The sequence below is a fragment of the Apostichopus japonicus genome, chromosome 16, assembly GCF_037975245.1.
Source record: "Apostichopus japonicus isolate 1M-3 chromosome 16, ASM3797524v1, whole genome shotgun sequence".
NCBI classification, from domain to species: Eukaryota; Metazoa; Echinodermata; class Holothuroidea; order Aspidochirotida; family Stichopodidae; genus Apostichopus; species Apostichopus japonicus.
The window spans coordinates 44,439,507-44,456,547 of NC_092576.1; the positions used below are offsets into that span (position 1 = coordinate 44,439,507).

Genomic DNA, 17,041 nt, shown 5'->3' on the forward strand with positions numbered 1-17,041 from the left:
GACAATATAGATATAGACATAGATGTAGGAATTGGGACTCACCCACCCCCCCCCCCCCCCCCTAACCCCTTCCAAAAAAGAACATATTTCAGTTGAAATTCGGACAATATGCTGATATTGTTTCGGGCATTGCCCAGAAAATTATCAATGATCTTGTTTGATGAGAGACATTCCTCAAATGCCTGTCGTGCTGACATGCCGACTAGGTATGGACAGTCCACTTACTATTTACGTAGGTCATTACATTAGTCATTGAGCTCTGTGCTATTGATATGTGGGCAAGATAGTCAAGTTAGTTGCCTGTCGTTATTGATGTGTGATGTGTTTAAAGATCAATTGCATATTAATAAACATGTTTCCGAAGATTAACAATGTTATTATGTTTAAAATAGCTATATGTATTGCCGGTAGAGGTGATGAAAAATGAATTTGGGTTGGAAGCACTAAGATAGGATGAGACAGGAATATCACAAAATGAAATCTTTGACAATAGCAAAGACGTGTATGGTAACAACGGTTTTCAAAACGTGACCTTTGGTCCAAATCCAGCTCTCACTACAAATTCCTTTATTTTGTTCAAAGTCTCCCGGTTAGTTTCCGTTATTCGTTTAATGTTATGAATATATATAGAATCTTTTCAGCAAGAGCTTGATCAATATTAGAGATATAATTATTGCAAAAAAGATTTTCAATGTCATTATCATTACATGTAAACGGGTTGATAAACCCGGGCAGAATCCGTTGTTTTGCTAATGATTTACTTAATAACTTCCCAAGTTTTCTCGAGGTCAGTCATATATGCACAGAAAATGTTTGTAAAGTTAGATTAATTGCTACACAAATACTGGTTGCCAACTTGCATTGTAGATGATGTATTTAAGATTGTTTGAAGGAGTGCCGTTGTGAAGGAATGATTTGTAGTTCGTATTTTTTTCTTCTTCTTTTGTAGTTATAGGACAAAGAATACCGACAGTAATCCATGGAACGACTTTCTGAGAACTCTTAATTATGTGACAATTAAGTGGATAATGATTGCCACAGAAATCCTTAATGGCATCAATGAAATAATTACATCAGGGTACGTGATTTCTATTAAATACCTCAAACTGTTTGGAGTCTGATATAATGTCCGATAGTTTCTGTAAAATAGATACAACTATGTATATAGAAACCATCACCACCACCTCTTTAATCCTAACTGCCAACATGTATGAAATTATAATTTGTTATTTTTTTAAAATACTAACTGGAGTTTTATTATTAACCCTGGTCTCAGTCACGACTACTACTGAGAAGGTAGAGTTATGAATATGAAATCACATTATGCCTACAAATATTATACATGAAACTAACAATAATGTTCTCATCAACATAACAGGAAGCACGACGAGTATGATTGTCTGTTTCGTTGAATACACTAAGTTAATCCACTGCTGTAATACAGAAATCCTCGATTGATTCGATTTCCTTTTTCATTTCCGTGATTTCTTGTGCAGATTAATCGAGCTTGCATTCCAGGTAATGATGTTTTTGCCCTGTTCTATGTTGTACCTGAGAAAGCGTTCCGACGTTTATCCGAAGCCTTACCAATGCCTGCTTGCAACATAACTTCAAGCTTAGGGTTTGAAAAAAATTTCGTGTTACCCCCCTCGTATGTTTTAGTTAAATGTCCACTGAGCTCCGCGGAGGCAACGACCTATTTTTAGAGCCAGGGGCACAACGGTTACGTAACAGATTTTGTTAGCATTATTGTAGTGCGCGTGCGCGCTACAATATTAGCATTACTTGCCAAGTGAACAAACCTACATGACTGGACGTTACAGATTTAAGTTTCATAGAGTATCTGTATATTTGCAGTTTCAGAGGCTAGCTGCGTAGGCAAAATATTCTAAGCCTGTCATGGCGCTCACAGGCGCCCTCACTAGTACCCACATGACTAGACGTTGCAACCTAAACGTTCATATAGTCTCTGTACAATTACACTTTCATAGACTAGCTGCGTAGGCAACTCATGCTGAGCCTGTCACGGCGCTCCGCCACTGCTCCTTGTACGCTTTGTAAATTAGTGTCAACGGAAGACCTCACATATCATTTAACATACATTGTAACCAAGAATAAATTGTTACTTGTGAATAAGGCTTTCATCTGGATGCAATTCCACTACAATAGGGCCACAAAAAATGACATTGCGATAAGGTTTATGTTAAATTTTAAATGAAATGATACATTTAATACGCAGTTGAGGGTTCGGGACTGTACATCTTGTACAGGTACCATTGCTATCGGCGTTAAAGCCTGGAGAATGCAGCTAGCTAACCAGATATATTATACAGTACAGCCGATAGTATTTTCGTGTCCATTTTTCATTAGTATTGCGTTTAATCTTTCGACACTCGATAGTCTAAAGGTAACACAAAGCCCATGAGGGCAAAAAGTCACTTTTAGCTTTTTGCCCGGATGGCTCTGGCATGCGGGCAAAAATCCCTTATTGCCAGTATGTACCGATGGCTGCATACTGAATATGTATCATATAATATATAACTTACACATCCTGTCCTATAACTGTATGTATCATGTATCCTGTAATATGTAACTTACACTCTACCGGTGTCGGAGGTCATCTAATGGTATTGTTATGAAGTGATGTTATACCTCCTTTAAGCTCCTATAAAACTCCTGCAAGTTTTATAACATTTGAACAGAGCATGGATCGCATGCCCCATTACGTGTGATCCCAAACTTTGCAACTTCTTAGCAGTTCTAGAAAAGGAATCACCCGGTACGCTTAATCAGTATATTACGGCCAAATAATTTATACTTTTAATCAGTAATTTAAGGTAATTTTACAGCGTTCATTTGAACATTTCATAGTAACAGAGATCATATTTAAATCAACAGTCCATTTTAATCATTTATTTGGGTGGAGCTTCTTGGAGCTAGGTTCTGGACATAGCCAACCAAACAATTGCCCCTAGAGGCAACGAGAAAGTATCATCTCTACTATGCTACAACCGACATTTGCACATTACAGCATGTACCATATAATACATAACTTACACGTCCTGTCCTATAACTACATGTAACATGTAATGCGTAACTTACACTAGCAGTACATGTCCTCTAACTGTGTAACTTAAACTACTGGTACCTTGTTCCTCACTGCATGTACTATATCATACATAACTTACAATATACAAACACCCGATGTTCTCTTATGTTCAGGAATACATATCATATAATACCAGTATCTGTCCTGTAACAGTATGTACTGTATAATACATAAATTACACTTCCTCTCCTCGAACTGTATGTGTCTTAATACTAAATAGGCCTGCATTACTTACTGTATTCTAGTCCTATTACCGTTAGTACCACAACGTACACATATTCTACACTGCCAACGCATGTACAATGATATATATATATATATATATATATATATATATATATATATATATATATATATATATATATATATATATATATATATATATATACATATATATATATATATATATACATATATATATATATATATATATATATATATATATATATATATATATATATATATATATATATATATATATATATATATTACTTAAAGCTGTAGGTAATAACGTTCAATAACAGAATCTTAACCTTACTAAAATTAGAAAAATAAACTAGGAAATTGGCAATAAAACCGTTAAGTTTATGGAAAACCAAGCTCATGAAGTAGTTGGAAATATTCATGTATCATGTCTCTTTCAGACTTCCTAGATAACACCTGAACACTAATTGGTTAAGAAATATCAATGTGAACGATACTAGTATAATAAAGCCTAACCTTGTTTGTGAAATTTCCGGAATCTACTCTTGTAAATTGGAGAGTTCATAGTTTCGAAGAATTATAACCAGTGGCGTATCAGGACTATTTTGTCAGGGGCACTGCTGGGGCACCAATGAATTTTAGAGGGGCAACAAATTTATTCACCAATAGTGAAAGTTCATGGTATTTTAGTGCCTTAATGGTGAAACTGGGGTCATTGTAATATTGTATGGGGTTGTCCCCCCCCCCCCAACCTACACTATTTCACTGTCCTATCTGTATGTACCTTTAATACAATTTAACTGTCCAGTATATGTTGGTATAGGAACAAAACAAGTGTCTTCAGCAGATGTGAAACACTAGCAAGCACAGCTAAAAAGTCAAATAAATACTGAGTCTAATAATGCAGACATATTTGGTTATGGGGTGAAAGTAATCCTTTACAACACTACGAATTACACTAAATGTCTGTCAAAACACGTAACCGACTGCGCTAACGTTGAACTCTTAATTAAATCGATGTATTACTTCTCTAGTTACAGTACAATGAAACATAGTCACGGGTTTTATGAACAATGCAATATATTACAAGCACAAAAGGCTCCATGCAACAGTTCTCTTGTATAACTGTAACTTAATAAATGAATATATGTTGTAATAAAGCAGTTGTAGTCAAACAAATTTATGAAATGAAATGTTCTTCATAGAACAATACGATGACTATACAATATTTAACAGTTTCATATGGATACATAAGTAAGATACATGTTGAATCACGATATAAATGAAATTTGCTACGTCACGGCCATTTAGCATCATTATTGTTGATTTGAAATCAAACAGCTTCTCTTGCTATGTACAACATAGACTGGTCATACGAATCAAACCTACTTGTTACGTTACCGGTAGAAAGTAACGTCATCTCGCTCTGCAGTCTGATACTGGGAATTATTGTGTTTATAAAAACTGCATTGCAAGAAATGTATTTCGTTTTCGTTGATGGTCAGTTTTATCTTACTTCTACCCAATTTTCTCCCTTGAAAGTATTCGTTTACTTTCCAGACTCTAACATTTAACATTACAATATGGCGGAACGGTTCCTTTTGCTTATTCCTATTACGATGAGACACAATGTAATCCACGTACATACAGTATGTACTGAAAGAACATGTATCCATTTCTTCCTGTAGAATCGAAGTATTACAATCCCTGAACAGATAGTTTCCTGTTTTGAGAGCTTCCGTATCAAGTTATATATAAAGCATGTAAAGTATGCACAGTCCTATGTTTAGAACATTTGCAAATTAATCAATACCTAGACTGATCCTCTTGATTTGATTCGATCACGAAAAGTTCTGACGATCATGATGTCAGAGAGTGTTCCATGATATTATTGATGTAGTTGTGTAAGTATATTTAGTGTTGTTATCGAGCCCCATCCCTCCTCTTTATTTGCCGTGAAGGGGGTATAGCAGTTTGTACAATGATTTATGGTATTGTGTAATTCAGTTGTATTTATCTTCAAGTGGGAAGTACCGCTATTTCCACCTTCCACCTTCTTCACGGTTGTCACTCTCGGTAACCACGCGATTCTCCACCCGAGAAATGGTAATATGATATTACCCACACGGCGTATTATAAACGCAGAAATAACCAGGTGCGTATCCAGGGGGGGGGGCGTTGGGGGCGCGCGCCCCCCGGGTAAGAAAAAGAGGAGAGAAAAAAAGAGAAGAAAAAAGGAAAAAAGAGGGGAAAAAGAGGAGGAGGAGAGGAAGGAAGGGAAAAGAAAAAGAAGAAAGAGAGAGGAAGGAGAAAAGGAGGGAGTAAAAGAAAAACGCGAAGACACCGGGAAGAGAAAGAGGAACAGTGACATCATTACAGCGCTGAAGGGTAGCCAGTGACGGATCAATGATTTCGTAAAAGTGTGCCTCACCCTACCCCTTACACCGACAACTCCATTTTTTGACGTTTCCATTTTCCTCTCTCACTAATGATCTATATATATACTATATATGGTCTATCATAACGCGTGTGTAGAATTGTGCTATGAAACCAACTATGGCTGGTCTCGAACTCGACCGTGTCGTCGGGGAACATGACGCATTTTGGGATGGGGGCGACCGCCCCCCCCCATTCAGCATTTTTTTAAATGATATCGCTAAGTAATTTCAAAATAGAAAGTGCTTAGATGCAACTTACAAGGCCTGGGAGGGTCATTTCCAGCGATCTGGGAGACATTTTCGGCCAAAATTTGCTTGTACGCTTCGCGCTGACAAATGGTCCTGGGCAGTGCCATTTCCAGCGATCTGGGAGGCATTTTCTGCCAACATTTTCTTGTACGCTTCGCGCCAACCTATGGTGGCGCTACGCTTAGATAATTTGCCTACAGGCTTCGCCCCTCCCTTGGCAAATTCCTCGCTACGCGCCTGTTCGAATTTGTAAAGCAAACAGCAGATATCACATCATATCAGTGAGCATGAAAATGGCGTTCCAGGATGAAAATCCTCAAAACTGTCCGACTTTCCTGAAAAAATAACCAAAATTTTTCGCGTTCAACGTGTCAATGTCAATATCATATAAGCAAGCATCGGTTATTACATCGCATGCCATCATGTACCGTACGGTCCGTTCAAATTGCGCAGTATACCGAGGGATGCTAATGTAAACAACGACATGTCTCATGTAGATGTATAAAAAGCATGGAGGTCCAATTATGTCAAAAGTTTCTTTTACATTAGTAATGGCGAATGAGGGGCTGCACCCCCGCCGCGCAGTTGCGGAGCGTCCATACGGTCAGGGGGGCGGCGAATGCCCCCCCCCCCCTGACGGACTCAAATGGACTGCTGGCGCCTTTTTCAGCTCTTTACCACTTTTTACTTATTCTAGATTATTGACTTTTTCATTGCGCTCTCATCTACTTATTGACATTTGTCACATTTTGTTGGTGTAATTTGGCGATGACACCCTATTCTTCGTTTATCTGCAAATTAGCCAGGCCCTGAAAGGGTCATTTCCGGCGATCTAGGGAGTATCTTTACTCAAAAATTGTCTGCGCGCTACGCGCCAACCAGTGGTGGCGCTCCGCTTAGATAGTGTCGAAAGCGCCCCTACAGACCATTCTCGCCCCTCCTGACCAATACCCCTAGCTTCGCCACTGCCGCCGCGCCTCCTACGCCTATGTGTGTAGTGTTCGGTTGAAGGAAATATCTGCTATTTTTTCATTTCCTTCAACCAAGTTTTATAATAGCCGTTATAACAGGTTTAATATTTGTACACCAATAAATTAACTGTGTCTGAATTTTCCAAAATTTCTGACCAACATTCTGCATCACACTTCCCTCTACTCGTGCAATTTTGACCGGTCACTTAGGGGTTGAAGGAAGTTTTTGTACAACATTATGGGTATGTTTTGAAGTGAGTTTATTCACGAGAAATGTGAATTTTCAAATTCTGAACAAATTTGGGGCTTAAAACCTTGAAAAGTTGGGCTGACGGGTATTGTGGGCGGCGACGTAGAATCACCTACAAAAGCAAAGACCCACAGGAGATGCGATCAGGTCGAACATGACGTGTGTCGGGTTGACAATATTCAAAAAGGTTATGGATGGAAAAAAAAAACTATTAGGAAATACTTGGTTCTCAGGCCAAAAGTGTACATCTGGTTGGTCATTTCAAGCCCGAAAAGTGCCGTTTCCGGTGATCTGGGGGGTATCAAAACCAGAAATTTTCTTGTACGCTGCGCGCCAACCGGTGGTGGCGCTCCGCTTAGATAGTAATTCGCGCCCCCCGGGTTAGAAAATCCTGGATACGCGCCTGATAACGTTATATTAAGTCGATGCAAAATGAAAGTGAATTGGTTGGATTCAAGCGCACAATCTGTGTATGACTACGAATGTAACCTTTATATCGATTGACCTTAAATTTCCGTCTTTTGTTTTAAATCGCGCTCAGACAACACTTACACAACTAACTTACTTCTCGAGAGTACCTAAACAATGTGATAAGGCAAGAAGGGAAGCGTTCAGATTGAATTCAACATGAAAGTAACTATTAAATACAGTTCTATTACGTTTATCAAATAACATCACGGGTTACACAAACAAATGTTCACCGGCATTCATAGCGAAAAGATGTTACTTACATTTTGTATTGGATAATGTACCTGAAGATCATTTAATCTGTTGAATTGTTGATTGTTTAACGAATATGATTTTCATTATTATTTTGATATCAAGAAAGCTACAGTAGATATTTTTGTTATAGAGAATGATCGTCTGCGTTAAAATATAAACCCAGCGACGTCCTAAGTTCCAGGCAAACATAAATCCTCAACTTTAAAAATTGATTATCACACTGCGAATATTAGTCGTAGGGGCAAAACAAATTTTCAGTACGTTAAGAAACTTCGTCAGAACATCATTGCAAGACTGGGTTATAACGACCACATTTAATGATATTTTATCCCCTTCAAATCTTTGCACAAATCATAAATGGTACCAGAATCTGAAATGTCGAAAGCTTTAATGAACACACATGCAAACAGATGCACTACAGGGGCACCTCCAGGAATTACTCATACCTATCAGCTCTAATGGACACACATGCAAACAAAGGCACTACAGGGGCACCTCTAGGCATTACTCATACCTGTCAGCTCTAATGGACACACATACAAATATAGGCACTACAGGGGCACCTATAGGCATTACTCATACCTATCAGCTCTAATGGACACACATGCGAGCTGAGGCGCTACAGGGGCACCTCTAGGCATTACTCATACCTGTCAGCTCTAATGGACAAACATGCAAATATAGGCACTACCGGGGCACCTCTAGGCATTACTCATACATGTCAGCTCTAATGGACACAAATGCAAAAAGAGGCACTACAGGGGCACCTTTAGGCATTACTCATACCTGTCAGCTCTAATGGACACACATGCAAACAGAGGCATTACAGGGGCACCTATAGGCATTACTCATACCTATCAGCTCTAATGGACACAAATGCAAAAAGAGGCACTACAGGGGCACCTTTAGGCATTACTCATACCTGTCAGCTCTAATGGACAAACATGCAAACAGAGGCACTACAGGGGTTCCTCTAGGCAATACTCATACATGTCAGCTCTAATGGACACACATGCGAGCATAGGCACTACAGGGGCACCTCTAGGCATTACTCATACCTGTCAGCTCTAATGGACACACATGCACATAGAGGCACTACCTGGACACCTCTAGGCATTACTCATACATGTAAGCTCTAATGGACACACATGCAAACAGAGGCACTACAGGGGCACCTCTAGGCATTACTCATACCTGTCAGCTCTCATGGACACACATGCAAACAGAGACACTACAGGGCACCTCTAGGCATTACTCATACATGTCAGCTCTAATGGACACACATGCACATAGAGGCACTACCGGGGCACCTCTAGGCATTACTCATACATGTCAGCTCTAATGGACACACATGCGAACAGAGGCACTACATGGGCACCTCTAGGCATTACTCATACCTGTCAGCTCTCATGGACACACATGCAAACAGAGACACTACAGGGCACCTCTAGGCATTACTCATACATGTCAGCTCTAAAGGACACACATGCACATAGAGGCACTACCGGGGCACCTCTAGGCATTACTCATACATGTCAGCTCTAATGGACACACATGCGAACAGAGGCACTACATGGGCACCTCTAGGCATTACTCATACCTGTCAGCTCTAATGGACACACATGCAAATAGAGGCACTACAGGGGCACCTCTAGGCATTACTCATACCTGTCAGCTCTCATGGACACACATGCAAACAGAGACACTACAGGGCACCTCTAGGCATTACTCATACATGTAAGCTCTAATGGACACACATGCACATAGAGGCACTACCGGGGCACCTCTAGGCATTACTCATACATGTCAGCTCTAATGGACACACATGCGAACAGAGGCACTACATGGGCACCTCTAGGCATTACTCATACCTGTCAGCTCTAATGGACACACATGCAAATAGAGGCACTACAGGGGCACATCTAGGCATTACTCATACATGTCAGCTCTAATGGACACATATGTACAAATCTTAAACTGGTTAAACAAAGTAAAAGAGATTTACGTGGAGGCATATTGTATAAAGTACAAGGCTTGAAGAAGTCAAAGACCAGTGCCAAGGAATACAATGATGCTGAACACAAATAATTTGTAAGAATGTTAAAACAAACAAAAACGTTTTTACTTAAATTTGGAAGGTTTTTGTTCATGAAGTAATTCTCTGGGTTATGACGCCAATCTGCAGGTATTGTTTCTAAATCTCCAGGCAACGTAGGTATGTTGGAGATGGGAGGGGCGCTGTTGGTATTAAAATTTTTGTCCGACTGAGTCACTAATGAATTGTTTGCAGTGCTTACCGTCAGTGTGTTGTTACGTTGAAGATAAGAACCTGTTCCTTCCACATAGTGTCCATACCTACAGAGAAAAAAAACATATCAAATCAATATGACGAAATAACAACGTGTGCAATGTGATGAAGTTACTAAATGGGTCATTCCGTGTCAAAACACGGATCGCTGTTGGCACCCTCTCCAAAAATTCCCATTTTTTTTTGTATGATTGGAACACCATGAAATAAGCATTTTCTAAAAATGTCAGATGCATTTGCTTCACAATTTGCCGATTTATCACACTTTGAAATTCCGCAATTTGTCGCCACCGTGGCATTTTTGTGACTTCTGAGGTCAAATTTCTCAGCAATTAAACATCCTACTACCTTTCTTTTACAGATGCATATAGAGTCTATCCCTCTTCTGTTATTTCTATAATATTTATAAGTTGATAACCATCTATATGTAGTAAGTCAACGGGGCAATAATCATTTAACCAAGTTTCAGTTACTGCTAGGAAAGTAAATTCATAATTGTCAATATATTGTAACAAACACATGAAAGGATCCCAATTTTGGGTTGTAAAAGTTTTCTATTTTTACGGTTACGTTACAGCACCATGCCTTTAACCAATAGTACATATACCCACGGGGATTGTCAGTTCAAAAAATGTATAGGATTTGCGAGGAAGAGAAAAGAAACTGGAAATATATTTTGGTAAGTACATAGAAACAAAAAGGAGATGTGAGCAAAGTTCAACCACCTAAAGACTTAGTAAGGTCTATATGCATAGGCCAATGTAACTTCATTAAAGGCCATGCCAGACGTAATGGTTTAAGCCTTTTACTAACTGCCGTAGCAACCGAACCCAAAATCATGCATTTTGAAATACTCAAAAAATTACCGATTTTGGCCTGTTCAAAATTGGGGGTTTCTATTAAGAAGTGCAACCGTCTGTGATTCGTGTACAAACAAACACATGTACGTACTACCCGCCTAATTGCAACTTGATAGAGCGGATACTGTAAAACTTAACCAGAAATCTCGGGTCACCACGACCGTTCACATTACATTTATTAAGAATGCAAGAGGGATTGAAGAAACCCTGGAAAGGACGATTATAAGACTGCACGCGGACTAGAAGTATGAAAACGCCTTACTCTTTTTGTACTTTCGTGTTTCCTTTTCTTTCATTTTTCGTCCCGTTGTTTCTTGTTTTTGTTTTTTTCAATTAAATTTATCTTCAGTCAGGCTGCAATTCCTGCGAGCATCGCAAATATCCTGCGAACCTGGTTCGGAAGGTTCGCAAGTTTTCCAGCCATATATAGAAAAACAAGAGCCCTAGGGAACTGTGGTTCCTTACACATGGGTATAAGACAATTCACATTTTATCAAGCAAGATTTGGCTCAAATAGTCCAAGTAATTGTGGTCCTACATGTACCCATAAAGTAATCAACATTATAGACAACACTTTTGTGATCACAAATTGTGATCGGATTTTTGATCGGAAGGCACTTTTGAGATCTGAATATGGCGTCGAAAATGTAAGAAATATAAGGTCACAAGCGGGTCAACAGATATGATAACATTGGTGACCTCAAATCACATGACCGTTAAGTTTGAAAATGATCCACCACCCCATTCACAACTTGTCCCAAAATATCAACCATGTCACACCTTGGCATTATATGTCTAAAAATTAACTTTGAACTTGTATACATAACTTCACACACAAAGGTCACCTGGGGGTCAATCAATTGACATTTTTGATCGATGAGACCTAACTAGAGCATCAAAACTGTCAAAATTCCTTTGCCCATTTTCTCCTCCAAAATATATTTTTTTAACATTAATTGATCTTTGGTGACCTCGGATCACGTGACCGTTAAGTTTAAAAATATCCCCCTATACTATTCGCAACTTGTCCCTACATATCAACTGTGTCACACCTTGGCACTGGGAGTTATTGTACTAAATGTCTGACCTTTGACCTCATATAACTTCACACACAAATATCACCTATGGTAAACCCATTGACATTTTTGATCGGTGAGACGTTAACATACCATCAAAACTATAAAATTCACACATTTTTTCTTTGCCTATTTTCTCCACCCTCCCAAACTACTGTTTTTTTTAACATTAATTGACCTTTGGTGACCTTGGATCACATGACAGTTAAGTTTGAAGTTATACCCCTATACTCCTATACCATTTGCAGCTTGTCCCAAAATATTAACTACCTCACACCTTTGCACTGTAAGTTATTGCATTAAATGTCTGAAATTAACTTTGACCTCATATACCTTCGCACAGAAAGGTCACACAGGGCTCAACATATTGACATTTTAATCAGAAGGTACCTTTAACATCTGAAAATAGCATCTAAACTGTAAAAATCTTTAAAATACTTAAAGGTCAAGTGACACGTAACAGATTTCATTCAAACTTGCACAAATTGAAAAGCTACATATCAAAACCCTATATTCCAAATTTGGAGTTCCACAATTGTTTCTTTGCTGTTTTAATTAAGTTAATAACCAAGCTAATTCCGTAAGACAATGACGTCACGGGGAAACCGCCAATGTTACCAAAACTAAGTATGCCTAATATGCTAACCGAGATCAAAGCCGTAAACAATTCGTCACGGACAGTAAACAAAATATCATATGAGAATGGGTGCACAACAGTACAAGAAATTTTCGTGTTCGTCAAACACTGTATACAGCGATAGCTTAGTACCAGTGCACTCGGCCAGCCTAGCTGCCTATAAGTAAAGATTGGCATGGACCTTCGAGCGAATCTTATGTGTGCAGTGCGCACTTCACCAGTTAAAGTTTCGATTCCTATCGCCTATCCGCGCAACTTGGACTTGGAACACCAACAGCTCGCCGTCTACAATACAATGTCGTTCCTTCTCTATTTGGAGAAAGTATCTTCAAATCTCGAGGAGATATAGAAAGAAGTAGACCAGTAGTTGCGAAGCTGGATCGGAAAAGAGTAAGTGTATTTTCTGGCCTAGGCCTACTACAACAAGGACTAACTTGGTATTATTACTAACTTACAGTAGGCTAATTCTTATAATTTCGTTCAGTTAGTTAGGCCCTAAATTAGGTACGGCGACGATAAAGTTAGGGGTAGGCTAGGGCTATATTAACTTTTATGTGTGGTACATCATGAAAAATCCAGAATAACAAGCATCAGATGTTTACATGTCATTTTGCCCAATATTATAATGTGCTCCCACCTATCTATATACTCAAAGTCATAGCTCATATGTTGCACAGTAAATGACATCCTTATATTTTGCCATTTTGTTGGTAGGGCTGCAGTTTTTGTTACAAGAGAAAACGCTTGTGACAGGTGCTTTCAAACATATCAAACTGCTTTCTTAAATGAACTTTCATAACTTCCTTCTTATTTTCTTTCCCAATGTTCAATACTTAGATTAATCTAGAAGCTGTTCCCCAACCAACTGCAGTGAAAATAAAGGCAGGATTCTGCAGAATGTACATCTCCATCTAAAGGTAGCATGATCTTATAGACATGTGCTTGATATTACCGAAAAACAGTTGGGAAATGGGGGAGGGGAGGGTGGTGACAGGCATTAAAGATTTAAGTAGTCAGTTCTGAACGGGATACAAGGAATCTCCACCAGTAAAACATCGAGGCATGTATATGGGGGGCAAGCTACCAGCCAAAATGAGGCAGCAGTATTACGGCTGAAAGGTCCCCATAAATAGGCATTAATAGAGTGATGGATGGGGAGGGGGGGTGGGGGAGAAAATGTGGTAGAGAAGTGTAAGCTAGGGTAATACAAGGAAGAATGGAAAACTTTCATACATCTATAGAGTATTCTATAGCAGAAGTGAGTACAGGGGCCAAAATTTTAGAAACAGTACTCGTTGAAAGCAAAATAGCAATTAAAACCGCACATCAGGCAGGCTGACTATGGGATAATATACATTGTATTTTATCCATCATATCCGCCTGCCTGACGAGAGTGGTTGAGGAGGCTATACCTGATGGCTTCACAGGAAAATATAAAGGCTACATCTATAGTTACTGAGAGAAGGGAGATTACATTGTAGTTATACTATATGAAACCAAGCTGAAGTCATTTGCAATTCGTTTGGTGTGAGTGGCCCATAATTTTGCAGCCACATAAAGCAGGAGGATATGCTCCCTTCAGAAAAGATAAGTGAACCATTTAGGCAGCTGACCCCTGTCCAAGAGCAGGCTACTGTATGTGTGTGGTATAATAAGCATTTATTCTAATTTTCAGTGAATGTAACAGATGCAGAAGTCCAGTGTTCACTGGTCCCCCATACCACCATTGAAGTTGCTGACTGGACCAACAAAGACAAGAACACCATCAAAGCAACCAGGGCCATCTCTCACAGTGGCGATGATGGTCCGTCTGCTGCTGTGGCATCCACATCGGGATACACCGAAAAACTGCCAGGTAGTCCGGACTACACTCCATCAGTTAACTCATCTGAACTTGACAAAGATGATGCTTCAAGGTAATTTTCAAGATTGATAGTAGATTAGTCTGGAAAATCAATTGGTGCCATAACTTTCTGGAAAGAGGATCATTATTAATTTTGACACTAACACTGTGGGGCAGTCTGGAATGTGTGGTGAGGCCATCAGTCTTTACTTCAATTAGCATATACATACTGTATCTGGTAGAGTTGCCACAGCTGTATGTGAACAAGAAATAAAGGCACAAACAAGTAGTTGGATTTAACAGAGTATATTATATCTTCACTTGGCTGGATATCTGCTACTGAATACAAATGGTGAAAGTTGCATCTTATACACTCTTTTACCATGGATTACAAGGGGATGGGACAGGATTTTACTCTGTCCACATGTTTACTTTACTACATAAACAGTGGTTAAGCTACTGAGACAATGACCACACATCCTGCTGAAGATTCCATAATATTAGGTGCACAAACAGGTGTAGGGTTTTTGTTGTAATCAGTAAAAAATATATTGGAATTGTTCAGGCACAAGTTATCAGGTAAAACCTGACCCATGTATCCACACCAATTGAGGTGTACTCAGCTGTCGCCTTAGTTGGGCATCCAAAGACTTGACCGACAACTGTGCCATGCCTATTGACCGAATGGAGTGATTGCAATGCCTCTATCTAAATGGTATGTTTTTATGAACTATTGTTAATATTATTCTTCATATCTTTACTATTCTACAGATTATGTATGGGAACTTCTTGACTGCTTGCAACAACTTCTGCAGAAGTGGAACTCTGGGAGATGAGTGTCCTGTACCTGTCAGAAAAGAGCCCCCACCACTTGCAAGCTCCTATGTTCATCCGAACAATGAGGATGCCATAGAACAACACAGAAGCAGATTTCAAAAGCTATGCTGAAGTACTGTAGTTGATGGCCTCCCAATTTCTAATTTTGTTTCATTGTAGTGGGGAGCAATCGACTCTGTGAATCGTCTGTTCACATGATGTTTTGGCACAGCTGCAGAGCAGTGTTAATTAACAGGTCGCTACCAGCCTTTAGGGAAGTTGCTAAAGTCTTACATTAAAGTTTTACTTACATCTGGTTTCCATTGTAACTAACTAAATGATAACATTATATTTAAAAAAAGTTCCAATGACAAGTATTCCTCTGTAGAGAGCTTAGACTTCATAAATATAAATTTCATGCTGACTTAATATTTGTATGCAACTTTGGTGTTTCAAACATGTTGCCAATTTTTTGTTTTTCTCAAAAAGAATTGACAGAAATTTGCTGTTTGTTCCCCGCATGGGATAAAATGTGATTTTTTTTATCCCATTTATGATCAAGTAACCTTGATATTCCATGGATTAATGAACAATTTCAGATTGATTCTCATTTCACTTTTATTAAAATGAAAGCCTAAGCTCTCCAGATCCCATTGACATAGTGGTTTAGGGTACTTTATTCAAACTATTCTTCTATTTTAACCTAGTATATTTGAGATTTCAATCATCCAGATTTTGTTGGCAGGCTACTAGAAGTGACAGCTTTGCTTACAAGAGAGAATACATACAAACAATTAACTTGAGTTTTTATTATTTATTACTGTTATGTACTTCCCAAACTTGAAAATGTAAAATTTCATCGAAGATTGCAGTTAATACCATGAACCAGAAAAATGTAAGCTGGAATTCCAAAATGTTCACCATTCAGCCACAAAACAGACAGGACTGAACCCTGTTTCTATAAAACTTTGCAGAAATAATACTATGACTTGGCATAAACAGTCCACATTCTCACAGTCTTCATAATTAAAATCCTTCATACTGTTCAGATGGTAAAGCTTCTCTAATCCTCCTTACTACATAGGATGGGAGAACAACACAAACCTCCTTCCCTAAAAACTGCTAGCTCATCCGTGCAAGTTGTCTGTATGCTGTGTGTCTGTATTTCCTGTAAAATAATCATATGAAAACCAGCTATAAAAGATGAAGACACACAAAAGCTTGGTAGCCATCTGGGGACGTCAATTTTAAATAAATTTCTATATGATTTCCAGAATTTGCTTGGCCCCTAAATCTGCCTCCCCTAAAGTTAGCCTAGCTATGCCATTTATACAAACTGATCATTGTATCTCGTGGACTAAAATTTGTAAATGGATCGTGCACAAGCTTGGTCGACATTTTTTGTGTGGCATTTGGTTCCATGGCTCAGTGTTAATGACTTATATGTCAGTCAGCATGATAAGGTTAACCTCAAGGGCATTACACCAGTTTTGGGACAAAATGACCAAATCAGAAGCAGGTTTGAACATGGTGCACAAATTTTCCTGATCAAATCTA

The 17,041-nt window shown here is 38.8% G+C and overlaps 2 protein-coding genes and 1 long non-coding RNA gene across 8 annotated transcripts in view; 1 reads left to right on the top strand and 2 right to left on the bottom strand.

The window, feature by feature from the left end:
• LOC139982191 (uncharacterized) overlaps nt 1-17,041 on the bottom strand; it is a 297,534-nt gene that overhangs the window by 37,805 nt on the left and 242,688 nt on the right. The window lies entirely within an intron of this gene.
• On the top strand, nt 94-15,833 carry LOC139982199 (uncharacterized). Its single transcript, XR_011798034.1, has 4 exons — nt 94-1,078; nt 10,830-13,742; nt 14,501-14,741; nt 15,440-15,833. It is a non-coding gene; the product is annotated as an uncharacterized lncRNA (long non-coding RNA).
• The window catches only part of LOC139982193 (tRNA (cytosine(38)-C(5))-methyltransferase-like), a 76,372-nt gene continuing 74,289 nt past the window's right edge, over nt 14,959-17,041 (bottom strand). For all 6 annotated transcript variants that reach the window (XM_071994784.1, XM_071994785.1, XM_071994786.1 and 3 more), the window contains exon 13: nt 14,959-16,652. The gene's annotated coding sequence lies outside the window, so the exon portion shown is untranslated. The remainder of the gene's footprint in view (nt 16,653-17,041) is intronic.